Source organism: Gossypium arboreum, unplaced genomic scaffold (genome assembly GCF_025698485.1).
Source record: "Gossypium arboreum isolate Shixiya-1 unplaced genomic scaffold, ASM2569848v2 Contig01116_ERROPOS45072162, whole genome shotgun sequence".
Lineage (NCBI taxonomy): Eukaryota > Viridiplantae > Streptophyta > Magnoliopsida > Malvales > Malvaceae > Gossypium > Gossypium arboreum.
In genome coordinates, this window is record NW_026441220.1 from 27,735 (window position 1) to 55,468 (window position 27,734).

Sequence of the window (27,734 nt, forward strand, 5' to 3'; positions counted from 1 at the left end):
ACACTATCGACTGTTTTTAGTACATTATAAATTTGAACTTGATATTATGTCATGTATAAGCTAGGTTTTTTTTGGTTAAGTTTGAAGTATGTATATAACTCAAGCCATGCAAAAATGGATTAATTTCTATGTTTGAATTCGGTGATGTTTGATTATGGTTAATCCGTCTTAGTTACAATACTATGTGCTATGAATGAATGGTATTTGTGATAGGTGTTATAGGCTTTGGAAATGGTTTAGTAATGATGTTACTTATGATGTGTAATTGGTTATGTATTTAGCTAAAGTTGGAAATTAAATTCATGGTATATACGCATGGTGTGCTTGGTTATATGGATCGGTTTAAGTAATGCTCAAGTTGGTGTATGTGTTTTTGCTATAAATATATATGTATATCCGAATGTGAATTTGGTCTTTTTGTTTTGGTTAAGTGATGAAATAGATATGGAAAATATTTATGAATTACTCATGACTCGGTACTTATGAATATACTTATGATGACTTGGTTGGATATATATATATTGAATTATATGTTTGTAAACATATTGATTTGAAATAAAATGATTAAGAGCTTGGTTGAAACTTATGTTCATTGATAAGTATGAGGTAAATCCATTTGGTTATATGTGTTTGGTTGTAATGATAAAACATTCATTTAAGTAATAAATGGCTAACTTCATAAGTGAACTATTACATGGTATTAGCATAAGTAAGTGTTCAGCATTATTATGTGACTTATGTGGTAAGTGTTCGGCATTATTATGTGACTTATGTGGTTGTTTTGATATAGATGTTCGGTACTAATTTAATTAGTCACTCTATATATATATAAATGCTTGTATGGTGTCTTGACGTATGATATTAAGTATGAACTTAATTTATATTTGCATTTTAAAATGTTTTAAAGTGAAATGGTAATTTTATAAAGGAAAATTTTCTATCTTGAAGAATTTGATGTTAAGTATACATGCATATATGGCATATATCATAAATATTAATGAATGGAGTTTGGTTAATATTAGATACTTAGATGATGCTTGAATTGAGTAATGAATTCATTTGTTGATATAAAAGTCAATGTATACTCAAGTATTATATTTGGTTGGATATTCATTTAGGTCTATAGCTCATTTTGTTAAAATCAGTATATGCTTTTATGTATAATATGACATATTTCATATTTTGGATACGAATTATATGACTGTATATATGTACGATATGATATGATTTGAAATAAAAGAGTTGTGCTAGTTTATTAATTAAATTCTGACCGATTTAAGAATCTTGTTCATGCGTACAAATATAATTGTTCGGATATGGTGTTTTGTTTGGTAATACCTCGTAACCCCATTCTGGTGACGAAAACAGGTTAGGGGTGTTACATTTGACTGGTATCAGAGCTATGGTTTAGTCAATTCTAGGACTAATGTAGCGCGTGTGATTCTAGTTATACATGCCATATTATATACTGCGATAGTGTGATTTGAAAATGTGTTTTTGTATAGTAAATGGACCCCGACAGAGTTGTAGCTGATGATGTCAAAAGTATATCGCCTGCTCCTGTGTAAGGGACAGCACCGATTGATTCTCGACCGACCTCGAGTAACCAAGAGGAAGAGGCTAAGCAACCCTTTTACCAAATGATGAATGACTGGTTTACTCAGTATATCTGGACTAATCTGGCTACACAACGACCTCCACCCCTGATTAATCCATCTTCGATACCTGCTATACCTCAAGTGAGTGACCCGTTGAGATTACTTAAGCCTCCTATTGATAAAATCAGAAAACATAGGGCTAAAGAATTCAAAGCTACTGATGATAATGATGCTGAGCGAGCTGAATTCTAGCATGATAATACTATCCGTGTGTTCGATGAGCTATCTTGTACTTCAGATGAATGTTGGAAATGTGTCATATTTTTGCTACGAGACACTGCATATCACTGGTGGAATAAACTAGTATTGGTGATCTCGAAAGAATGGGTGACCTAGGAGTTTTTTTAGACTTAGTTCCATAAGAAATATATCAGCTAGAGATTTATCGACGAAATTGTAAGGAATTTCTGGAGTTGAAACAGGGTCGGATGACCGTGACAGAGTATGAGCGAAAATTTGTGAGACTTAGTCGATATGCCCGTGAGTGTGTTTCAACCAAAGCTATCATGAGTAAAAGTTTTGAGGATAGGCTGAACAAAGAGATTAAACTGCTAGTTGGTATAGTTGAGATAAAATAATTTGTAGTATTGGTTGAGCGAGCCTGCAAAGCTGAAGAGCTTGGGAAAGAGAAAAGAATAGCTCACTTTGAAGCTATAGATTTACGTAAACAATCAACGGGTAAAACTTTCCAGTCGGCATCAAAGAGATTCCGGGATGATTTTAGCCCTTCTAAGGCCACTTCTGGTTATTCTAGACGGGATCAGGATAAACCACCTGTGAGCTCGAGAGCTACCTCAGTAGCTAGTGTTGGTAATGTTAGATCTAATCAACCCGAGTGTAAACATTATGGTAAACGACATCCTGGCAGTTGTAGATTGCATGATCGGGCCTATTTTAAATGTGGATTGATAGATCATTTTGTTTGAGAATGCCCTGAGTTAACTGAACAAAATCCAGTACAAAATACGAGATTGGGTAACACTGCAACTCATGGTATACCACCCAAAAATATGAGTAGTGTGAGTAACAGTCAAAGAGGGACTAAAGATGTAGCAGTTAGATTTAAGGCTCATGCACCTGCCAGAGCCTATGCTATTCGTGCTCGCGAGGAGGCCTCATCTTCAGATGTTATTACTGGTACATTCACTCTCTATGATACTACTGTAATTGCATTGATTGATCCTAGTTTGACTCATTCTTATGTGTGTGAGAATTTAGTTTTCAGTAAGACTTTTCTTGTTGAGTCTACTAAGTTTGTGGTTAGAGTATCGAACCCCTTAAGTCGGTGTGTTATGGTGATAAATTATGTAAGAATTGTCCCTTGATGATTCGAGATCCGTGTTTTCTGGCTGATTTGATGTTGTTACCATTTGATGAGTTCGACATAATTCTGGGTATGGATTGGTTGACTTTGCATGATGCTACAGTAAACTGAAAAAGAAAGACTATTAATTTACTGTGCCAGAATAATGAGATTATTCGGGTTGAATCTAATGATCTGAATGGTTTACCGACAGTGATTTCTTCAATTTTAGCTCAGAAATATGTAAAAAAAGGTTGCGAAGCTTACTTTGCATATGGGCTTGACAGTAAAGTAACCGAAAGAAAGATTGAATCAATACCTGTTGTTTGCGAGTATCCGTATGTGTTTCCTGAAGAATTACCAAGTTTGCCACCTATTCGAGAAGTAAAGTTTGGTATTGAGTTAGTACTGAGGACGAATCCGATATCGATAGCCCTGTACAGAATGGCACCTACTGAATTAAAAAAATTGAAAGCTCAGTTGCAAGAGTTGACAGGTAGAGGTTTCACGCGACCGAGTTTCTCTCCCCGGGGTGCACCAGTGTTATTTGTGAAAAAGAAAGATAGAACAATGAGGATGTGTATTGATTACCGACAACTCAATAAGGTGACTATAAAGAATAAGTATCTGTTGCCATGGATTGATGATCTGTTTGATCAGCTAAAAAGGGCTACAATGTTTTCAAAGATAGATTTGAGATCAGGCTACTATCAGTTGCGAGTTAAAGACTCTGATGTGCCAAAGACTGCTTTTTGAACGAGGCACGAACATTATGAGTTTTTGGTTATGCCTTTCGGACTTACTAATGCACCTGCTGTGTTCATGGATTTGATGAATCGAATCTTTAGACAGTATTTGGATCGGTTTATGGTTGTGTTCATAGATGATAATTTGATCTATTCCCATGATGAAACTAAGCACGCCGAACATCTGAGACTTGTGTTACAGATTTTGCAAGACAAACAGTTGTATGTGAAGTTCAGTAAATGTGAATTTTGGTTACATGAAGTCAGCTTTTTAGGCCATGTCGTATCAGCATCGGGTATTCAGGTTGATCTGAATAAGATTTTGGCTATACTTGATCGAAAACCTCCGAAAAATGTTTTTGAAGTCCAAAGTTTTCTGGGACTTTCCGGTTATTATAGATGATTCGTGAAAGGTTTCTCTACGATTAAAACCCCGATAAAGAAGCTACTTCAGAAAGATGTTAAGTTCGAGTGGTCAGAAAAGCGCCAGAAAAGTTTTGTTAAGTTGAAAGCCCTTTTGACTGAAGCTCCTATAACACCCCTTACCCGTACCTGAGGCCGGGATAAGGTACGAGGCGTTGCCGGACAAACATACAATGTAACATCCCTATCCCGTAACCGTCGCCAGAATACGTAAGGGGCATTACCGGACTTGTAACTCATGTCAGAACAGTAAAATTTTGAACTTTTTCTTGAAATAAAGATCGTTCATTTAAATAAGTACTAAGCACAGCCAGAGGTAAAATTTAAACTTCACTAAGTAAACATTCAAAAGATTCCATTTTCGCATGGCTTACATACATTAACCAAAAATATTCTTCCGCCACTATTCTATTCTATACATGCCATAAAATAATTTTAAACATAACAGTAACAAGCGGTGGATAGTGATAGTGTGACTAGTTGCTAATGATCCCCGAGCCTGTAGCTTCGCAATGAGATCTATAAAACAGAGGAAACAGAGTAAACGGAGTAAGCATTACAATGCTTAGTAAGTTTTAAGCAGTGTCAACAGATAACAATCAAATTATAACATAGTTGTTCGTATTTTTATTTCACTCTTCCTTCAAGCATACCATCCCTTTACCGAGTATGCACATCTCATCATATACAATAGGCAGATAAACTCTCACATAAAAGTGAGCTCATGTGACATAGATATATCGTATGATTTCACATAACCTCTCACACTGATCCGATGTCACATAATCATAGGAATAGTCTCATAGATTGCTCTCGTATGCATCACATAACTACCTTCTGATTTAGTTCAAATCAAGCTCACATATAAACTTGGAGTACATACCTGTTTAACCTTTCGCATTGAATATATTTATAAGCAATTCTTATTACGAAGTCTTATAGCTTTAACCTCTACTCGGATTATCGACGAGACCTTTAGCTCGCATTTAAATCTCCACACGAAGTTATCGGGTCTTACCCGGACAAAATCTCCACACGTAGTCATCGGGTCTTACCCGGACATACTCCCCACACGTTGTCATCGGGTCTTACCCAGACATAATCTCCACACATAGTCATCGGGTCTCACCCGGAATATATTTCCAAGTTTCATGTACATTTAATCACATGTTACAACATTCACATCGACTGTCATATTTGTAATTCATTTGCCTCATCAAATATCTAATAATACACACCTTTCACATTTGGTCGTTCGGCCACAATATACGCACATCGCCTACATATTTCACACTAGCCATTCGGCTTTACCACATATACATATCTCATATATATATTTCACATTGACCATTCGGCTTTACCACATATATGCATGTTCATATTCACCACATTGGCCATTCGGCCTTATCACACATATGCATGCTCACATTCATCACATTGGCCATTCGGCCTTATCACATATATGCATGTTCACATTCATCACATAGGCCATTCGGCCTTATCACATATATGCATGTTCATATTCACCACATTGGCCATTCGGCCTTATCACACATGCATGCTCGCATTCATCACATTGGCCATTCGGCCTTATCACATATATACACATTCACATTCATCACATAAAATCCTAAATCAAAATATAAATTTTCATGTATTCACATCACAATTATCCAAATATACTTCACATACCACATATACTATCATGTATACACTATGTCTTGGCCGAATCTACATCAATCATTTTCCAATGAATAATTCAATTTCACGCCATACTATCATTTCATATTCGAATACTCATAAACTTACAATTTCACAAATTTTAATATCGAAGATCCGTCTAACACTCATATATTGTTTTACAATATCACGATTTAGAATTCACGTATGGGTTTAATCAATAGCTTATGAACAACTAAAACAAATTTTATCCATGTTTACAACAAAATCTCATATTCACTACGAGCTGTTTTCCTGAGCAATAGTCACTAAATTATTTATAACTAGAGCTACAAAACTTCAAATCACTTTCCGTTAATTTTCCCTGAATATAGACTCGTATATTTTCCATCCATAAAATTTCTAGAATTTTAGGTTTGGCCAATCAGTACCAGATGTTTCGTAAAGTTTCCCCTGTTTCACTGTTTGACTAATATGACCACTCTTCACTACGAATCAAATTTTTCATTGTAAAGAATTCATAATGTGTTCTCTTTGATTTCATTTGAAACTAGACTCATTAAGGAGTCTAAGAATATAAATCTTATCTTATAACCATTTTTGTACAAATTATAATGATTTTCCAAAAACAGAACAGGGATTTTGAGTCATTCGACACTGTCCCACACAACTTTAAATATCTCTTTATAGGAAATTTCTTTGCTTCCACGGTCTCTTTTATAAGAAACTAGACTAACTAAGCTTTGATTACATATTTTATTCAGCCTATAATTCCACACCAACAATTTATAGTGATTTTCTAAAATCACGTTACTGTTGCTGTCCAAAGCAAATTATTACAATTTGCTCTTAAATTTCAAGTCCAAACACTTATGAACTTACCATTTGAGTTTAAGACATATCATGGCCACATCATATCTTATTAAATCAACTCATTATGTCCTATTATGATTGAATTTACTCAACGTTTAATCACTTAAAACTTACCTCGGAAGTGGTCGACGATTAGATGTCCACGGCTATTCGTTTACTTTCTCTTTTCCCCTATCCGACTTTGATCCTCTTTGCTCTTAAGCTTAAGTAAAACAATAGATTTGCTTAAGTACTTAACTAATATTATTCACTTAACAATCACATTTGGCAATCACATATCATTTAATCTTTGATTAACCAATTTAACACATACCAAAATCCAATCATACATCTAACCTTTATCTCAATACCAAACCGAGTTATAAGATCATACATTATACTAAGCATATCATTAAACATACCTATTCAATTTAGCTAATTTCATAGCCGATTAATCACCTTACCCCACATTACTCAATGTCGAATATTAATCCAACATCACAAGCATAATCACCATGAAACTTACCTTAATACACATTTTATCCCATTGCCGAATACATATATATATATATATCATCAAACAAATATTTATTCACATAACAACAATTCATTCACATCTCTATAAATGATCATAATCGGACATTATAAACAAATCAACTAGTTTAGCATTCAAATTCTTCTAACCATTCCTCAATCATTTACTTAATGAACAACAATCCAAGCACATCAAAGCATAGTCGAATGTATCGTTCTTCTTAAATTCAAAAATAAATACATGGGCTAACTTCAAAATCTATTTAACAACTCAACTTTATAAACACATATTCGGCTAGGAAGAAAGATTGATAATTTAACAACCTTAGCTTAACATATAATTTGTTGTGACACATCTTTAAGCATTCTTTTATTCCATCAACTTAAAACACATTCATCACTCTCAATAACTAAATTCATATTCGGCAATGGCCTCCAATATAGTGACCGATTCTTCTCAACTAGCACCTAGTGTACACACATGATCATTTGTTTGATTCAAGCACCTATCCACCAAAAATTCATCCAAATTAACAAGAACAACAACCACATTCTTTGTTATCTACCATGACCGAAACCCATATTCATTCACCAAATATCAAAAATTTATCATCAATTTGACATATAAGGACATAACCAAATGTTTCTTGCAACACAAACTCAAAAATTAACACATGGGTCATTTTATGAGCACCAAAACAAACTAAACTTCACAAAAATTCCAAAAGAATCACAAAAATTCCATTTCTTGGTTAGTTTCGGCTTGAGAGAGGTAGGAGAAGAAGATGAACATTTTTTTCTTTTCTTTTGTTTTCTTCCTTCAATTCACGGCAATGGAGGGGGGGCATGGATGAGACAACTTTGTTTTCATCACCCCTCTCTTTTCATTACTTTATTACTAACCTCTTATTTTATTCTTTCTAACATAACACACTAACACAACATGTTTCCAACATGTTTCACCCCATAGCATGGCCGGCCACTAGCTCTAATTTTGGGTAATTTGACATGGAAACCCATCATTTTCATAACATGCATTAATAGGCCACTTTACATTTGCCTATCACATTTCTAAATTTTCTCACATAAGTCCTATTTAATAAAATTCACTTACAATTAACAAAATTCAAACATGAAATTTTCACACATGCATATATACATATAATAAGCATCAACTATGACGGTTAATTATTTTTATGACTCGATTTTGTGGTCCCGAAACCACTTTTCGACTAGGGTCAAATTAGGGGTGTCACATACAAACATTAAACTAAAATACGGGCCATAAAATTTCATTCATATTTCAAAACGTTCATTCACTTACACATAGTCCCTTATTAGAGTCTACGAAGCCCAAAACATACTTTAGAAAGGGTTCGGGACTAAACCGATAACTTACAAAAATCTTGGAAATTTCATGCTTTAAGGCTCCACATGCCCGTGTCCCAAAGTCGTGTTCCATACACGGCTGAGACACATGGTCGTGTCTATGCCTGTGTGGAATATACCTAGGCTATTTTCCAAGCTTTGGTCAACCTTAATCTCTTACACACTTATACAAAATCAAAAGCATATAACATGGTATTCATTTAATGATTAAATATTCTCAATTAAACCACAAACATAGCATTTGTATGTCATCATACATGTGTATCTCATACTCATTTTACCTTGTTTATTATAGTACCACTTATACATTTATACCAAGATTATCATCTTACCAAATATCTTCAGCATAATCATCAAGCATTCATATTTAAAACTAGATCATATCTTTATAAAATAACACAATTCAGATGCGCAAAATAACATATTTGCCTGAAACATTTCAATTCAACTCCATACCCAACAAGCATTACATTGAGACTAGTCATATATATATATACATGTCATGATACATATCATTCTCTTTCTGTTTTCTTATAAACACATATCATTTATTTCATTATATCAATATTTCATATACCATAGTTTCCATGTATTCCACATGTATTTATTTTCCTCCTCCTCTCCATTCCGCATCCTTAATGTATATAGCATTCTTGTAAGTACGATTTCACAATTTACTAATAAATGCTCACATCAAACTGTCTACACGAGTCATAGTCACTTACTTATTTATAATTCGAGCTACAGAGCTCCAAATTAAGATCCGTAAATTTCCACTAAAACTAGACTCACATATCGTTCCACCATAAAATTTTCATAATTTTTGGTTTAGCTAATTAGTACAGTTTATTCATTAAAATTTCCCTTGCTTCACATTCTGACAGTTCTGACCTCTCTTCACTAAAAATTAATTATCTCAGAGTACAGAACTCAGATAATTTTCTTGTTGATTTATCTTGAAAATAGACTCATTACGGATTCTAAAAATATTATTTTAATCCACTAATTATTTTTATCCAAAATTTTGTGATTTTCTAAAGTTAGAATATGGGATCACGTAATCATTCTGAACCAGTCTCACAAAAACATAAATATCTCAAAATATAAAATATTTTTTCTTTATCTGTTTCTTTTATATGAAAATTACTCATTAAGCTTTAATTTGATATCTCATTCAGTCTCTGATTCAATTTCTAATATTTTTGGTGATTTTCAAAATCACATCATCGCTCTTGTCCAAAACAGCTTTTATTGCTAATTCACTCTTTCACACTTTCTTTGTATTAACCTCATTTTAACATACATATCACAAATCATTTTCACCACATTTCATACATCACAAGTATAGGCCCATGATCACAAGGTCACCATAAAATCATCCTCATGTATAACTTACTTGTTTATAACCTTACCACATCCTGGTCACTTAATGCACACATCATTCACATAACCAAGTTCCTGCACTTATTCATCACAAAACTCACAAAGCAATACATAGAGAGTCTCCCGTTGAACACTTCGGATCAATCCTCGATACTTGGTGGTTTCAGTACATAGCTCCACCCATCATATAGTTCGGCTCTCTTGTACACATGGTGAACACTCAGTACCACCCATGTGACCTAGCTAATTTATCTCGTAGCTCTCTTGTCTACATGGTGTCCTTCACTGGAACCACGCATACGACCTAGCTACATATATCCCGTAGCTCTCTTGTCTACATGGTGTACACATAGTATCACCCATGCGACCTAGCTACATCATAATGTCTTGTAGCTCTCTTGTACACATGATGTGCACTCAAGCACCATACATGTGACCTAGCTACATACTATCAGATCATCCAATCTTTAGAAGGTTCAACCGGATTTCTCTCTTTTCCAACAATTTCACCAATCAAGTAATTATCCACAAACATATTTCCATTATTATTATAAAATATCATAATACAAGTAATATTGATGTATTACTTACATATAAACTTACATCTCATTTAATATCAAGGCAATAACATTAAATTACACATTGCCTTATTAAAACCATATGAACTTACAATTTCCCATAATATCCATAATCATAGAAATCACATTTATGTATGATAATTCAATGCACTTCATGTACCATAGACATATTTTTAAATCAATTCATAAACTTGGCACCATAATCATTTAATTTAACATAATTCAATTAATTTACTAAATTTAACTTTCAAATATAAATTACAAACATTATTGTCAGTATTATTATCATACCAACTTACATACTTTCAACACCTCGGAAATTATAATAAATATATCAATTGTACATTGAAACATGCATAAATTAATGCTTATTATACATATGAACTTACCTCAATACTAAAACGGCCATTTTACCAACTTTCCCAACTTTCGATTTTTCTCTCATTCTAGGTTCAAATCTCATTTTCCGAGATCTAAAACATCATATTTTACTTATTTAATTAATGTAATATTCCAAACAATCCTTAACTCAAACTTTGGAAAAATTACAATTTTGCCCCTAAACTTTTGCATATTTACACGTTTGCCCCTAGGCGCGGGAATTAAACTTCATCCATTATTCTTATGTTTTATGACATCCTGATCACTTTTCCCTTCTATGGAAACATCAAATTCTCACTCTAACATATACTTATGACTATTAGGTATTTTTACCGATTAAGCCATTTTACTCATTTTCTCTCAAAACCGAGTAGCACAAGTTGTCTAACATAATTTAAAACCTCATATTCTATCATAAAACATAAAAATAAACACATTTCACCTATGGGTATTTTTCCAAATATGAACCCTAGCTTAAATTATTGCTAGAATAAGCTTAATCAAATTACCGGGATTCCAAAAACGTAAAGAACTTGAAAAACGGGGTTAGAACGGACTTACTATTGAGCTTGGAAAGCTTGAAAACCCTAGCCATGGCTTCCCCATGCTAATTTCGGCCTCCATGAAAAAGATGAGTCAATTTTGGCTTTATTTTCCCTTTTTATTTCTTTTAATTACCAAATGACCAAAATGCCCTTAAGGCCTTTCTTTAAAATTTTGTCCTATTCATGCCCATTTTTGTCCAAACAAAATATAATGGTCTAATTACCATTTAATGGCCTCCTCTTTAAACTCCTATTTCAATCAAGTACTTATGAATTAGAACACATATTTTGCAACTTCTACAATTTAGTCCTAAAAGTCCAATTAAGCACTTTATCTGTAAAATTACTTAACGATATTTTTACACAATATTTTAATCAATAAATAAACCTTAAAACTTAATCGGAATAAATTTTTTGACTTCGAATTCGTGGTTCTAAAACCATAGTTCCGTTTGGGCCCTAAATCGGGCTATTACAGCAACTTTTGCAAATAAGCCCTAATAGGCAAATTAAACATGCAATCTATAAAATTTCTTATCAATACTCTAACACATGCATCTAATCACTCGGTAAATCATAGAAATTAATCGAAATAAACTTTTCTATCTCAGATTTGTGGTTTCGAAACCATTATTCCATTTAGGCCTTATTTTGAGATGTTACAACAAGATTCTAATATGTGTTTTCGTGTAAGACCACGTCTGGGACGTTGGCATCGATATATGTGTTTTCGTATAAGACGATGTCTAGGACATTGGCATCAATATATGTGTTTTCGTGTAAGACCACATCTGGGACATTGGCATCGATCTATGTGGTTATGTGTAAGACCATATCAGGGGCATCAGCGTTGTATTTGATTCGAGTAAAACCCTGTCTAGGACAGTGCCATCAATATGAGATAGCATGTAAGACCATGATTGAGACGTTGGAATTGTATGATATATGTGATTATCCGAGTATCCTACTCAAATCTGAATGGTTCAACAATGAGTGATAAGTTGTGAACGAAGGTGTAAAATGAGCTAAAACGATCAGGTATGAGTTAGTTGATTACTTATTTAAAAATAAGGAAAGTTGGTCTTTTGATATGTTATGCTAATTCTACAAGTTACTAAAGTAAAAATATAAACATGGTATAGTATATTGGCCATATGCTAAGTGTATGTACATGATGTTATATCCTGATTCGTGAGTTTGTGTACATGAGTGTAAGTATACTTAGTTATATAATGACATTTTGGTTTCGTGAGTTGAATGATATTTTGTTCATATTTATATATGAATATTCGGCCAAGGTAACATTTATATATGAAAGTATATATTATATGTATATGAAATATAAGTTTGAGACTAAATGTGATAATGATGTTGTAATTTGGTTTAATTCAAATGATTCAGTTATACCATTGTGTTGTTTATTTGCTTATGACTTACTAAGCTTAAATAGCTTACTGTGTGTATTCTTGTTTACCTCTGTTTTATAGATCTTGGATTCAAGTTACGAGCTCGGGGATCGTCAGCAAAGTCTATCATACTATCGACCATTTTTGGTACATTATAAGTTTGAACTTGATATTATGGCATGTATAAGCTAGGTTGATTTTGGTTAAGTTTTACGTATGTGTATAACTCAAGCCATGCGAAAATGGCTTAATTTCTATGTTTGAATTCGATGATGTTTGATTATGGTTAATCCGTCCAATGCTGTGTGCTATAAATGAATGGTATTTGTGATAGGCGTTATATGCTTTGGAAATGGTTTAGTAATGATGTTATTTATGATGTGTAATTAGTTATGTATTTAGCTAAAGTTGGAAATTATATTCATTGTATATGTGCATGGTGTGCTTGGTTATATGAATCAGTTTAAGTAATGCTCAAGTTGGTGTATGTGTTTTTGCTATAAATATATATATGTATATTCGAATGTGAATTTGGTTTTTTTGTTTCTGTTAAGTGATGAAATAGATATGGAAAATCTTTATGAATTACTCATGACTTGGTACTTATGAATATACTTATGATGAATTGGTTGGATATATATATTGAATTATATGTTTGTAAAACAAATTGATTTGAAATAAAATGATTAAGAGCTTGGTTGAAATTTATGTTCATTGATGAGTATGAGGTAAATGCATTTGGTTATATGTGTTCGGTTGTAATGAAAAACATTCATATAAGTCATAAATGGTTATCTTCATAACTGAACTATTACATGGTATTAGCATAAGTAAGTGTTCGTCATTATTATGTGACTTATGTGGTTGTTTTGATATAGATATTCAGTACCAATTTAATTTGTCACTCTATATATATATAAATGTTTGTATGGTGTATTGACGTATGATATTAAGTATGAACTTAATTGATATTTTCATTTTAAAATGTTTTAAAGTGAAATGGTAACTTTATAAAGAAAAAATTTCATCTTGAAGAATTTGATGTTAAGTGTACATGCATATATGCATATATCATAAATATTAATGAATGGAGTTTGGTTAATATTAGATATTTAGATGATGCTTGAATTGAGTAATGAATTCATTTATTGATATAAAAGTCAATGTATACTCATTTATTATATATGGTTGGATATTCATTTAGGTCTATAGCTCATTTTGTTAAAATCAGTATATGCTTTACATATTTCATATTTTTGCATACGAATTATATGACTGTATATATGTGTTAGTTTATGAATTAAATTCTGACTGATTTAAGAATCTTGCTCATGTATATATATTGTAACACCCCACACTCATACCGTTCGTCAAGATGAAATATGAGGCATTATCTAACCTTAAACTCGTGCTTTCATACATTTTCGAGTCACCAAACTCGATTCAATTTAAAAATTTTTCAATTTCTATTTTAAACTTCTTATAAAAGCCTACGAGTCCCAAATCAACCATTGGATACTATTTGGGCTCAACCCAGCCCTTACGCCATCTATAGAAAATTTGTCTTTGAAACAGGGCACACGCCCGTGTGTAAGGGCAGCACGCCCATGTGGAATTAATTCTAAACACACACCTACAGAGGTTTTCACATGGCCTGGCCCATGCCCCCGTCCCTGGGTAGTGTCCTTCACATGGCCATGACACGCCCGTGTCCTACCCCATGTCCAAAAACATGAACATTTTCTTACTGATGTCAGCATCCCCAAAATGTCACACATCTAAGGCAAACGCCCGTGTGCTAGGCTATGTCCATCACATGGCTGAGACACATGGTCGTGTCTCTGCCCGTGTGCTTACTATCATGCATACTGACTTGAAATTTTTACGTGCAGGGGACACACAGTCAGACCACACGCCCATAGGGCAGACCGTCCATCACACACGGCCTAGACACACGCCGGTGTGTCTGCATTTATGGACAATATAAGACTATTTACCAAGCCTATTTGCCACCCTTACTTACACAACCTACATAATAGCAACCACAATCAAGATACGACTATCTCATGCAACCAAATTAGCCACAATAGACAATGTTCCATTTGTGCATTTCACTCATCTATGAAAATAACAGCTTTGTATATAAATCAAAATGAATGTTAGCCATCTTTCAAGGCTTAATACAAAATGAGAGATTTATCCCAAGCCAACACATTCGACCAAATTAATAATAACCCAAAACACAAGCCTAATTCCCTGTACATGCCCTATTCAAAAATATAAATCAAACTATACCGAATGCTTCGATTGATAGTGTGATCGATATCTCTTACTTCTGTTGATCCTTGAGCTAGATAGGTGACACTATAAGAAAATGAAAAAGGAGAGGGAGTAAGCATAAAGCTTAGTAAGTTTACTATTCATCAACAAGATCATAGCATAATATTGGGCATAAATAACACTTACGCATTAATATTCAGTACACATTGTATATCCTAAAATAGGCTCGTATTCTATAAATACCAAACAGGTACCTGTACCACTCACAACATAGTTATACTTTCCTCGTTAACTTGAAATCATAACTTTCGCCGTTGAACCATTTAGAACACTATTAGATATTCATTAAGCCTCAAACATAGGGTAAGGTATCGATGTCATGTCCTAGACATGGTCTTACACAAGCTCTAGCATATCTGTGTTGATGCTGTGTCCCAGACATGGTCTTACACTGACACATCTCGTAGCAGATGCATGTCCCAGACATGTCTTACACACTGACTTACATCTCGAGGTCGATGCATGTCTTAGATAATTCTTACACTAGCACTCATCTCAATGTCAATGCCATGTCCCAGACATGGTCTTACACAAGCTCTTATAATGTGGCCGATGCATGTCCCAGACATGTCTTACACTAGTTCACAATAACTCAATATTATGGCATGAATATCCGATTTATTTCCTAGGTTCGAACGAGAACTGTACTATCTCTATTACCATCATGCTTTCTCAATTCCACATTCAAGCAATTCATGCTATATTAAATTCAAGTACAATTCAACACATACATTAACATTGTAGTTGTATTATTTACATAAACTTACCTCGGATTACAAAATGTGGCAACTAGTCGATTTAATCGATTTGCTTTGCTTTCCCTTGGTCTAGGTTCAGATTCGGTATTTCTTCATTTATAATAACAAAATGCACTTATTTAATCACTTTATCAACATAGGCACTCAACAATTCATAGTTGGGCAAAATGATCAATTTGCCCCTACACTTTTACAAAAATGACCATTTTACCCCTAAGCCCGAAAATTGATTTTTATCGAATTTCTTCACATCTTAAGCCTAACCGAACCCTTTCTACTCATATAGCAACTCCAAATTCCAACTATTTCACACTCTTATCATCTATTTTACAACTTATGCAAAATAGTTCTTGTTTTCATGCCAACACCTTTCACAAAAATTATTTATTAGACACCCAAGACTCATTTTCTTCCTTAAAAAATCAGCAAAAATTACAAATATTTTCATTGAAAAGCCTTAAACTCTTAATCATTTTGAAAAATAGTACCCTTATTTGAAAACTCATGCTTCAATGGTTTCAAAAATGTAAAAATCATCAAGAAAAACTATCAAAAGCACTTAGTTGTGAGGATTACAAGTTGCTGAAATTTGTAAGCTTTCAAACCCCCTTCAATGGCTAATTTTCAGTGGAGAAAGAAGATGAAAAAGGGATGATATCATCTTTCCTTTATTTACTCCTATTTTAGTCAAAATAAGCCACCTAACTTACCAAACTTCGAAAATTTGACCACCTTGTCTCCTATGGCTGGCCATGCCTCCTTAAAGGGTGTAATTGCCCTTTAAAGACCCCCAATTTAGGTTCGCTAGCTATTTGACATCTTGAGCTATCAATTTAAGACTTTTGCATTTTATGGGATTTAGTCCTTTTACGCAATTAAGCTCACAAACGCTAAAATTATGACACCAAAATTTTCTTACACTCTTAAAAACATGCTATAATATCAAAATAATAATAAAATAATTTATCTGACTTTGATTTTGTCGTCCTGAGACCACTTTTCTGACTAGATCCAAAATCTGGCTATTACATTTCTCCCCTTTAGGGATTTTTGTCCCCAAAAATCTTACCGGCAAATAAATTTGGGTACTGATCTCTCATAGTCTCCTCGGGTTCCTATGTGGCTTCCTCGACTCCATATCTCTGCCACAAAACTTTGACGATCGCTATGCTCTTATTCCTCAGCTATTTGTATTCACGAGCTAAAATCTTGATCTGCTCTTCGCCATAAGTCATGTCCGGGTGAATCTCGACCTCTGTTGGTGTAATCGCATGCGAAGGGTCTGATCTATATTGGCGTAGCATGGTTACAAGAAACACGTCGTGAATTTTTTCCAATTTTGGTGGCAAAGCCAATCGATAGGCAACCGACCCTACACTCTCGATAACCTCGTAAGTTCCTATGAAACGAGGACTCAACTTACCTCTTCGACCAAATCTGAGGACTTTCTTCCACGGGGATACTTTCAAAAATACCTTATCTCCAACTTGAAACTCAATTTCCTTTCATTTCGAATCCACGCAGGACTTTTGTCTATCTAAGGTGGTCTTCAAGCAGTCAGGAATCACTTTAACTTTCTCTTCAGTCTCTTTTATTAAATTGACCCCTTGAATCTGACTTTCTTTGACCTCAGTCCAATATAAGGGCGTTTGACACTTTTTCCCATACAAAGCCTCATCAGGCGCCATTTTTAGACTTGTCTGATAACTGTTGTTGTAGGTGAATTCAACCAATGGCAAGTACCTTTCCCAACTGACTTAAAACTCGAGAACATAACACCACAACATGTCCTCTAAAATCTGAATCACTCTTTTTGATTTCCCATCGATTTGCAGATGGAATACCATGCTAAAACTCAACTTTGTCCCCAATGCCTCTTGTAACTTTTTCTAAAACCTCGAGGTAAATCTCGGGTCTCTATCTGAAATAATCGACAAAGGCACTCCATGTAGCTTCACAATCTTAGAAACGTACAAGTCGGCCAGTTTTTCGAGAGAGTAATTAGTACGCATTGCTATAAAATGTGCCAACTTTTTTAGCCTATCCACAACAACCCAAATAACATCCTTTTTCTTCGGGGTTATCGTCAAACCCGTCACAAAATACATAGTGATCGATCCCACTTCCACTCGGGGACCATGATAGACTGAAGTAGACCCGAAGGTACTTGGTGCTCAGACTTCACTTGTTGACACACAAGACACTTGGAAACAAACTCTCAAATGTCTCTTTTCATCCCCGACTACCAATACATTTTCTTTAGGTCATTGTACATTTTTACACTGCCTGGGTGGACAGACAAACAACCACTAGCATTAAGCATCCATCAACACCAATATGAAACTCGGATTCATTTTCCATCTCACAATGAGCCATCTTAGCTTGCAACTCCTTATCACCTTCCTGAGCTTCATAGATCTCTTGTAGAAATGTCGGTCTAGCTCTCAACTCTACTAGGATCAAACCATCACTAGACATAGAAAACTAAGTATTCATGACTCTTAAAGCGAACAATGACTTTCTACTCAAAGCGTCGGCAACTACATTCGCCTTTCTCGGATGGTAGTTAATAATCAATTCAGAATCCTTTATTAGCTCTAACCATCATTGTTGTTGCAAATTTAACTCCTTTTGAGTCATCAAGTACTTAAGACTCTTGTGATCGGTGAATACTCAGTATTTCTCTCTATACAAATGGTGCCTCCAAATCTTCAATGCGAACATGATGGCGACCAACTCTAGATCTTGCGTTGGGTAATTTTTCTCATGTGGCTTTAACTATCTTGAGGCATAGGGTATAACCTTGCCTTCTTGCATAAGCATGCACCCCAAGCCATTCAATGAGGCGTTGCTATAAATCACAAATTCCTTGACTCCGGTTGCACTAACACTGGGGCTCCGGTTAACAAGGCCATTAATTGCTCGAAACTCTGTTAGAAATTTTCTGTCCATTCGAACTTGACATCTTTTTACAGCAGTCTTGTCATCGGGGTAGCTATCATAGAAAATTCATTTATGAACCACCTATAGTATCCTGCCAAACCTAAAAAGCTTCGGACCTCTGTCACATTCTTTGACGGTTTCTATTCAACAATAGCCGAGATTTTGCTTGGGTCAACTCTAATCCCGTCACCCGACACAATGTGTCCCAGAAATCCAACCTTCTTAAGCCAGAATTTGCTCTTACTGAACTTGGCATACAATTTTTTGTCTCTCAGGGTCTCTAATACAGTCCTCAAATGCTTTGCATGCTCACTCTCATCACATGAATATATTAGTATGTCATCAATGAATACAATGACAAACCTATCTAGATACAGTCAAAAAATATGGTTCATCAGATCCATAAATACCGCCGGGGCATTAGTCAAACCAAAGGGCATGACGATGAACTCATAATGCCTGTATCTTGTCTGAAACGCAGTTTTTGGTACATCTTGCTCTTTCACCCTTAACTGGTAGTATCCTGACCTTAGGTCAATTTTGGAAAATACAATGGCTCCTTTTAACTGATCAAATAGGTCTTCGATCCTCGGTAAAGGATACTTGTTCTTCACTGTTACCTTATTGAGCTGTCTATAGTCAATACATAACCTCATCGACCCATCTTTCTTTTTCATAAATAACACTGGTGTAGCACCCCGAACCCGAGACCGTTGCCGGTGTCGGACACGAAGGGCTAACAAGCCAAAACCACTTATGGCACCGACCAATTTGACATTCCCAGGCAAGCTGGAAAACTGCATCGCTGTCGCCTTAAAAAGCATATCTCGAGTTTCACAACTCAGAAACTGATTCCGTAAATTTTACCTGAATTTAGACTCATATATCCATCCATGGATTTATTTCTAGAATTTTTGGTTGGGCCAATTGGTACAGTTTATTAGTTAAAGTCACCCATGTTACAGGGGTCGACTACACTGACCTGTGCGCGTTACAACTTGAATATCTCTCCGTACAGGGTTTAAATACTGATGCCATTTGTTTCTAATGAAACTAGACTCAAAAAGGAATCTGCACATATAATGCATGACTTCTAATTCAATCTGGATAATTTATGGTAAATTTTCAAAGTCGCGACAGGGGACCCAGAAACCGTTCTGGCCCTGTCTCACGAGAACTTTAATATCTCTCAGTATACTGTTCATATGATCGTTTCGTTACTTTCATATGAAAATAGACTCGTCAAGGTTCGATCACATAATTTATTAACTATTTAACACCATTCCTACAAATTTTGGTGATTTTTCACATCCACGTCACTGCAGCTGGCAGCCTCTGTTTTAAGGTAGGCTTTACCTATATTGTAGTTCCCATGGACCAACTATAGTCTAGTCATACTTAGGTCCACATATGATCATATTTAGCCATTCCAATGGCTGATCATGTGACCAACACTCTCATTCCAAACCATAATCACATCATGAAACCAAATATAATTACAAACCACATATGGTCAAATTCCATACTCCACTTTTACGAACCATTTTCGCATGGCCGCACACATATACATCACAAAGTACTTAAAACAACCGAGGGTGGTCCTATACATGCCATATCCAAAACTCAACTAAAGGAGTACCAAAAGGGCTTTGATAGTGTGGTTGACTTCAACTTCTATGATCCCGAATCCGATCGCTAACGAGCAAAATCTATAAACAGAGAAACAAAGAAACGGAGTAAGCAATTTATGCTTAGTAAGTTTGAGCCATAATATACACACAACCAAAGCATAGCATTCAAGTAGCTAAACAATAATTCATATGCACAATTTCTCAAAGACATGCTTACTTCACAATCCCAACTCTTATATTCATACACTAATAACGGCTTAGTCAAGGCCGATAACTCATTTATCATTGGAGCGAATACGCACATACACTTACTCATAGTGTGCAAAGCACACACGAAACGCACTCTTGTTGTTGGGAATTTCACAAGCGTATTAACTGAAAATTTTTACAGCAAGTTCAAAGTTCTCGAATCACATACCTTCGGAGTTTATCCGGATATAGCTACTTGTTCAAACACCTTGGGACATAGCCGGTTATGATAACCCGCACAAATGCCTTGGGACTTAACCCGGATATCACAACTCGCACAATTGCCTTGGGCTTAGCCCGGATATCACAACTTGCACAATTGCCTTGGGCTTAGCCCGGATATCTGGTCGCACATTCATACACATCTTTGTTTCAATTTCATAACAAACTTTTGTGCACAATTTACTTAATCAAGAATATCATTTTGGCTCAATGGCCACATACAAGGGCACAATTTCGATTGCTTATTACTTCATTCAATCGAATCAAAATCTAAGTTTCGATACTCGAAAACTTACCTCGGACGTGGTCGAACGATTTCGACGGCTATTCGACGACTTTTCCTTCCCTTATCGGATTTAGCTCCCTTTGCTCTTGAGCTTAATTTAACAAATAAATTGGTTTTATCATTTGAGCATCGAAGAGGAATTCAAGATACCTAGCCAATATATATGCTCATTAGGCATCAAAGTCGCATATGTACGAAATCACGAATCGAACTCAACACATTAGTTAATATTCCTCTTAGCGAATTTTCTAAGCCAAGAATAGGCATCAATATGCTTGCCTCTAACCGAATGCATGCACACCAATTTCCCCTCATGTGGCGAATATGCATGTCCATGTTGAGGCCAATTATGCACTTAATACCACACAAAAACAGCATGCATTTTACTAACTAACGATTACATATTGTAGCTCAATACACATCTCTCATGTACTTCATAACGAAACATCATCACAAGCAAATATATACCTTGAAATAGTATATATGTCATGCCAATACATCATGTGCAAACATGTATACACATATAGGTGCAAGGTCGAATCTCAAGGGTTCATACCCATCCAAACACAAATTTTACCAATCAAGTAACAAGCATAAATCATGCTCATGAATGCACCATGGCGAATACATCACAACCATACTCTTTCAACCGGTCATGGTTAAACAAAGAATTCAATGTCCTACTCAAGAATACTAAAAGAAATTTCAAGAGTAGTCAATCCATCATTACATGCATCATCAACAAGCTTCACATTTAGCATGCAATGGCTTTAACACAATATCAACCTTGGCCAAATACCATTTTCATGGCATAGCAAGGATTTGAACCATGGCTAACATGCACATCAAGTTAGCAACCAAAACAAGCATGAATCTCATGACACAACCTCAACATACCTTAATCTTGATGCAAGTTTAGCCAAATCTCCTTCTAGATCTCTTCTAAACAAAGAAAATGAAGCAAAATCTCTTCTTCCTCTTAGGAATTTCGGCCAAAGGAAGGAGGGAAAAGATGAACAATTTTTTGTTTTTCTTTCTTAGTCTTTGCTAAAAGAAAGGATGAATGACAACTTTTTTTCTTTCTTTCTCTCTAGCTACGGCACCATGGGGGCATCCATGCTCATTTTTTTTTTTTTTTTTTTCATTTCTTAATTCTTTCTACATAATGCACTAACTAAACATGTTGGAAACATGTCCCCTTGCCCATCATCTAGACATGGCCGGCCACTCATCCAAAATAAATGGGGTATTTGACATGCAACTCCATTTATTTTGCTTCATTCCTTTATTAACCTCTTAAAATTAGCTACATATTTTTAAATCCTTTCACATGAGTCCTTTTTCTTTCAATTCACAATCAAATTAACTAAATCAAAGAATTCAAAATTCACACATGCATTTTGTGACACCCCGAATGTGACCCTAGTCGGAGAGTGGTTTCGGGACCACGAAACCGAGTCACAAGAATAATTAAGTGTTATATTCCGTACTTATTGTATGTGGAATTGGTATGCGTAAATATTTCGTGTCTCGATTTTTATTAATTAGGTGCTAAATTATAAGAAAGGACTTAGTAGTGAACTTTGAAAGTACGATAGGGAAATAGGTGATGACTAATTAAAGCATGCATGCAAAATAATGGACTTGCATGTCAAATTCCCCTTTCTACAAGTAATGGCCGCCATGACAAAGAATATGGGTCAAACATGTCATGAAACATGTTTTGTTGGGCATTAGGGAGAAATAGTAAACAAATAAGCATGGGTAAGAAAAGAATGAAAAAAAAATGTGTGTGAGAGAGTGGCATACCCCATTGCCGTGAGTTGTAGAGAAGGAAAGAAAAAATTTTGTTCATCCTTTCTTTGAGCCAAAACTAAGGAAGAAGGAGGATTTTTGCTTCATGCTTGGTTTGGAAGAGATCTAGAAGGAGATTTGGCTAAGTTTGCATCAAGATTAAGGTATGTATGAGGTTGTGTTGGGAGTTTCATGCATGTTTTGGTTGCTAACTTGATGTGCATGTTAGCCATGGCTCAAATCTTTGGTATGCCATGGAAATGGTATTTGGCCAAAGTTGTTATAGTGATAAAGCCATTGCATGCTAAGTGTGAAGCTTGATGATGATGCATGCAATGATGGATTTTCTACTCATGAGTAAGATTTTGAGTTTTTTCTTTGTTTTATCATGATTAAAGTTGAAAAGGAGCATGATTGTCATACTTGGCCATGATGCATTCTTGAGCATGATTCATGCTTCTTGCATGTTAGTTAAAAGTTTGTGTTTTGGATGGCTATGGACACCTTGAAAATTCGCCATGCTCATATATGCATATATATGATTGCACATTATGTTTGGTTATGAACTAAGTGATGAATATATTGATTTAAAGAAGAAAATGTGGAAGAATGCTTGTGAAATTGCAAGCACAATTCGCCTAGCACACATATAAGTGCTTGATGCTATATTATAAGTTTTGGGCCACAATGTGCAAAGCATAAATTAGTAGATTGCATGCTGTTTTTGTGAGGTATTAAGTGCAAAATTGACCTCAACATGTACATGAATATTCGGCCTTGGGTAGCCTATTGAAGGCCTTAGCATTTCCTTGATGCTCAAATAAATTGTATTGAATTGCTTGATGTAGTATAAAATGTGCATGACCATTGTGTATTCAAGCTAAAGAGTGGCCATATGACCATTTAAAATCCTTGTCATATTCGCCATAAGCAAGCACAATGAGGTTTTAATAAATTGAATTTGTTTGAATTAGCTCAAGAGCTAAGAGGGCCACAATTGGACAAGGGGAAGGAAAAGGTGATCGAATAGCCGAAAAAGCCGTTCGACAACATCCGAGGTAAGTCCTCAAGAAGTGACCTTACTTGAATTATGTGAGATGAAATATGGATGTGTATGATTATTGATTATGTGTGTATGAGTATTTGAATTCCACCGGGCTAAGTCCCGAAGGCGAATATGCTAATGATATTAATTGTGTTTGAGCCTTAGTAACGAAAATGAAATATGTATGTCCAATGATTATTGATGTATGTGTGCATGAGAAATTGAATGATATCCGGGCTAAGCCCGAAGACAATTATGCTGGAAATTATATCCGGGTTAAGACCAAGGCAATTGTGCTAGTGGTTATATCCGGGCTAAGGCCCAAGGCATTCGTATGAAGTTATTCTATCGGGCTAAGACCAAGGCATTTGTGCACGTGATTATATCCGGTTATATTCCGAAGAATCTTGGGCTGGAGGTGAGTGTTGGTTGCTGAAATGAATTTAATTAGTACACTCGGACAGCCCAAAGGATAAGGTACGTTATATGTGCATTGGAAAGTCGACGTGTTTGAGCAACATTCGCTCAATCGACTAATGAATTTCAGTTATTGAATTGATTGATGCTTTGCGAACTTATACAATGATGAAGTATGAAGTAAGAATGTGTATTAATGAAATGATGCATTTGGCTATGTGAATGTATTGCTGTAAATTATAGTTCATTATATTCCTTGAGACTTACTAAGCATAAAATGCTTACCCGTTGCTTTGGCTCTTAGTTTTCTAGATTTCGCTCGAGGCAATCGGATTTGGGATCGTTGAAGTCGAAGTCATCCACACTATCAAGCCTCCATTTTGGTATAAATTTTGGTTGAACTTGAGATGGCATGTATAGGACTACCTCTTGTTTGTTAAATACGTTGTAATGTAAGTTTGTATGGCCATGCGAAAATGGCTCGAAAAGGGAGCATGAACTTAGACTTATTGTGGGTTGTATGTATATATATTTGGGGTCATGATGTGGCTATGGTTTGGAAATGGGAATGTTGGTCATATGATCAGCCATTGGCATGGTTAAAATGATCATATATGAACCTATGTATGGCAAGATTAGTTGAATCATGGAGACTACCAAATAGGTAAGTCCTACCTTAAAACAGATGCTGCCAGCTGCAGTGGCGTGAATGTGAAAAATCACCATAATTCATAGGAATGGAATCAAATAGTGAATAAGCTATGTAAATGAACCTTGATGAGTCTATTTTCATATGGAAGAAACGAAACGGTCATAGGAGTTACAGGTTAAGAGATATTAAAGCTATTGTGAGACAGGGCCAGAATGGTTTCTGGGTTCCCTGTCGCAACTTTAAAAATTCACTATAAATTATCCAAAAGAATTAGGAGATATACCTTATATGTACAGATTCCATTTTGAGTCTAGTTTCATTAGAAACAAACGACACCAGCATTAAAGCCCTGTGCAGAGAGATATTCAAGTTATACCGCGCGAAGGTCAGAGCAGTCGATCCCTGTAACTTGGGTAACTTTAACTAATAAACTGTACCAATTGGCCCGACCAAAATCCTAGAAATAAATCCATGGATGTATATATGAGTCTAAATTCAGGAAAATTTACGAAACCAGTTTCCGAGTTTTGAAACTCGAGATATGATTTTAAGGCGACAGTGACGCAGTTTTCCAGCCAGACTGGAAATGTCAAATTGGTGGGCAAAAACATGTGAACTTGGTTTGTTAACCCTCGGGTCCGACACCGGCGATGGTCTCGGGTTTGGGGTGTTACAATTTTATTGGTATCAGAGCCACGGTTTAGTCGATTCTAGGACTACCGTGATGTGTTTGGGGTCTAGCTATACATGCCATTAAATGATGAATCGATAGTGTGATGAATTTCGACAATTTGACTTCATGTTTGTTTATAGCAATGGATCCCGATCCCAACCGAAAGCGATAGCTGATGATGTGGAGAGTGTGGCGCTGCTCCGCGCAAGGGACAGCGCCGCGGACTCTCAACCTATGGCCAGCAATCCTAATGACGAGGCTAAGCAAGCCTTTTATAGTGTGATGAGCGAATGGTTTAATCAATACATTCGAACCAACACTACTGTTCCACCACCTCCATTCCCGATTTAATGCAACCCCGCACCTACAATACCTCCGTTGGATCGACCCAATAAGGTCGGGTAAGCCCCGATCGATAGGATTCGAAAACATGGGGCCACTGAATTTAAGGCTACGGATGATGATGATGCCGAAGCGAGCTGAATTATGGTTAGATAACACTATCCGGGTGCTTGATGAGCTATCCTGTACACCCGATGAGTGCTTAAAGTGTACCATCTCCTTGCTACGCGAGTCCGCCTACTATTGGTGGAGTACTCTGACTTCTGTGGTGCCTAGAGAGCAAGTGACTTGGGAATTCTTTCTAACCGAGTTCCGAAAAAAGTATATCAGTCAGAGATTCATCGACCAAAAGCGGAGGGAGTTCCTTGATCTTAAGCAAGGTTCTATGTCCGTTACCGACTACGAACGAAAGTTTGTGAGGCTTAGCCGATGCTGCGAGAATGCATTTCGTCCGAAGCTATTATGTGCAAACGCTTCGAGGATGGGCTGAATGATGATATAAGGATGTTTGTTGGCATTCTCGAGATACGAGAGTTCGTAGTACTTGTTGAGCGAGCTTGTAAAGTCAAGAGCTTAGAAAGGAGAAACAAAAAGCTGATGTGGGGATTGGAGAATTCGAAGAGGTCCTCGGAAAGTCTCTTCAACAAGCATCGAAGAGATTTCGAGATGATGCGAGCCGGTCTAGAGGCGTTTGGGATTTTCTAGACGAGGACGCGATCGACCCCTGTGACCACACGAGTCACCTCGATTGCGGTGGCGGAAATGATCGCCGAGAGAGGACGGAGTGTCCACATTGTGGCAAATGGCATTCGGGAGCTGTTGGTTTCGTGATCGCTCCTGCTATAAGTGTGGATCGGCCGACCATTTTATGAAGGATTGCCCGAGGATGCATGAGCAGAATGCAAGTCGAGTGCAAACCGGGTGCTACCATCGCCGAGGTAGGCCACCTAGAAATATGGGCAATGTCGATTGGCGGTCGAGAGGATCTAGAGATGCTACCATCGATCCGAGGCTCGTGCTCTGCTAGGACTTATGCCATACGCGCACGCCGAGGATGCCTCTCCGGATGTTATTACGGTACTTTCACTCTTTTCAATACAAATGTAATTGCTTTGATTGACCCCGGTTCTACTCATTCTTATATATGTGAAACCTTAGCATCCAAGAAGACTTTGCCCATTGAGTCTCGAGTTTGTAATTCGGTGTCAAACCCTTGGGTCATTACGTGCTTGTTAACAAAGTGTGCAAGAAAAGTCCCTAGTGTTCCGAGGTTCTTGTTTTCCGCGGACTTAATGCTTTTGCCATTCGATGAGTTCGATGTTATTCTTGGTTTGGATTGGTTGACCATGCACGACGCGGTTGTAAATTGCAAGAGCAAGACTATCGATTTGAGGTGCGAATAATGAAATAATTCGGGTTGAGTCCACGGACTTAAAGGGTTGCCATTTGTAATATCGCCGATGTTGGCCCGTAAATATGTAAGAAAAGGGTGCGAAGCGTACCT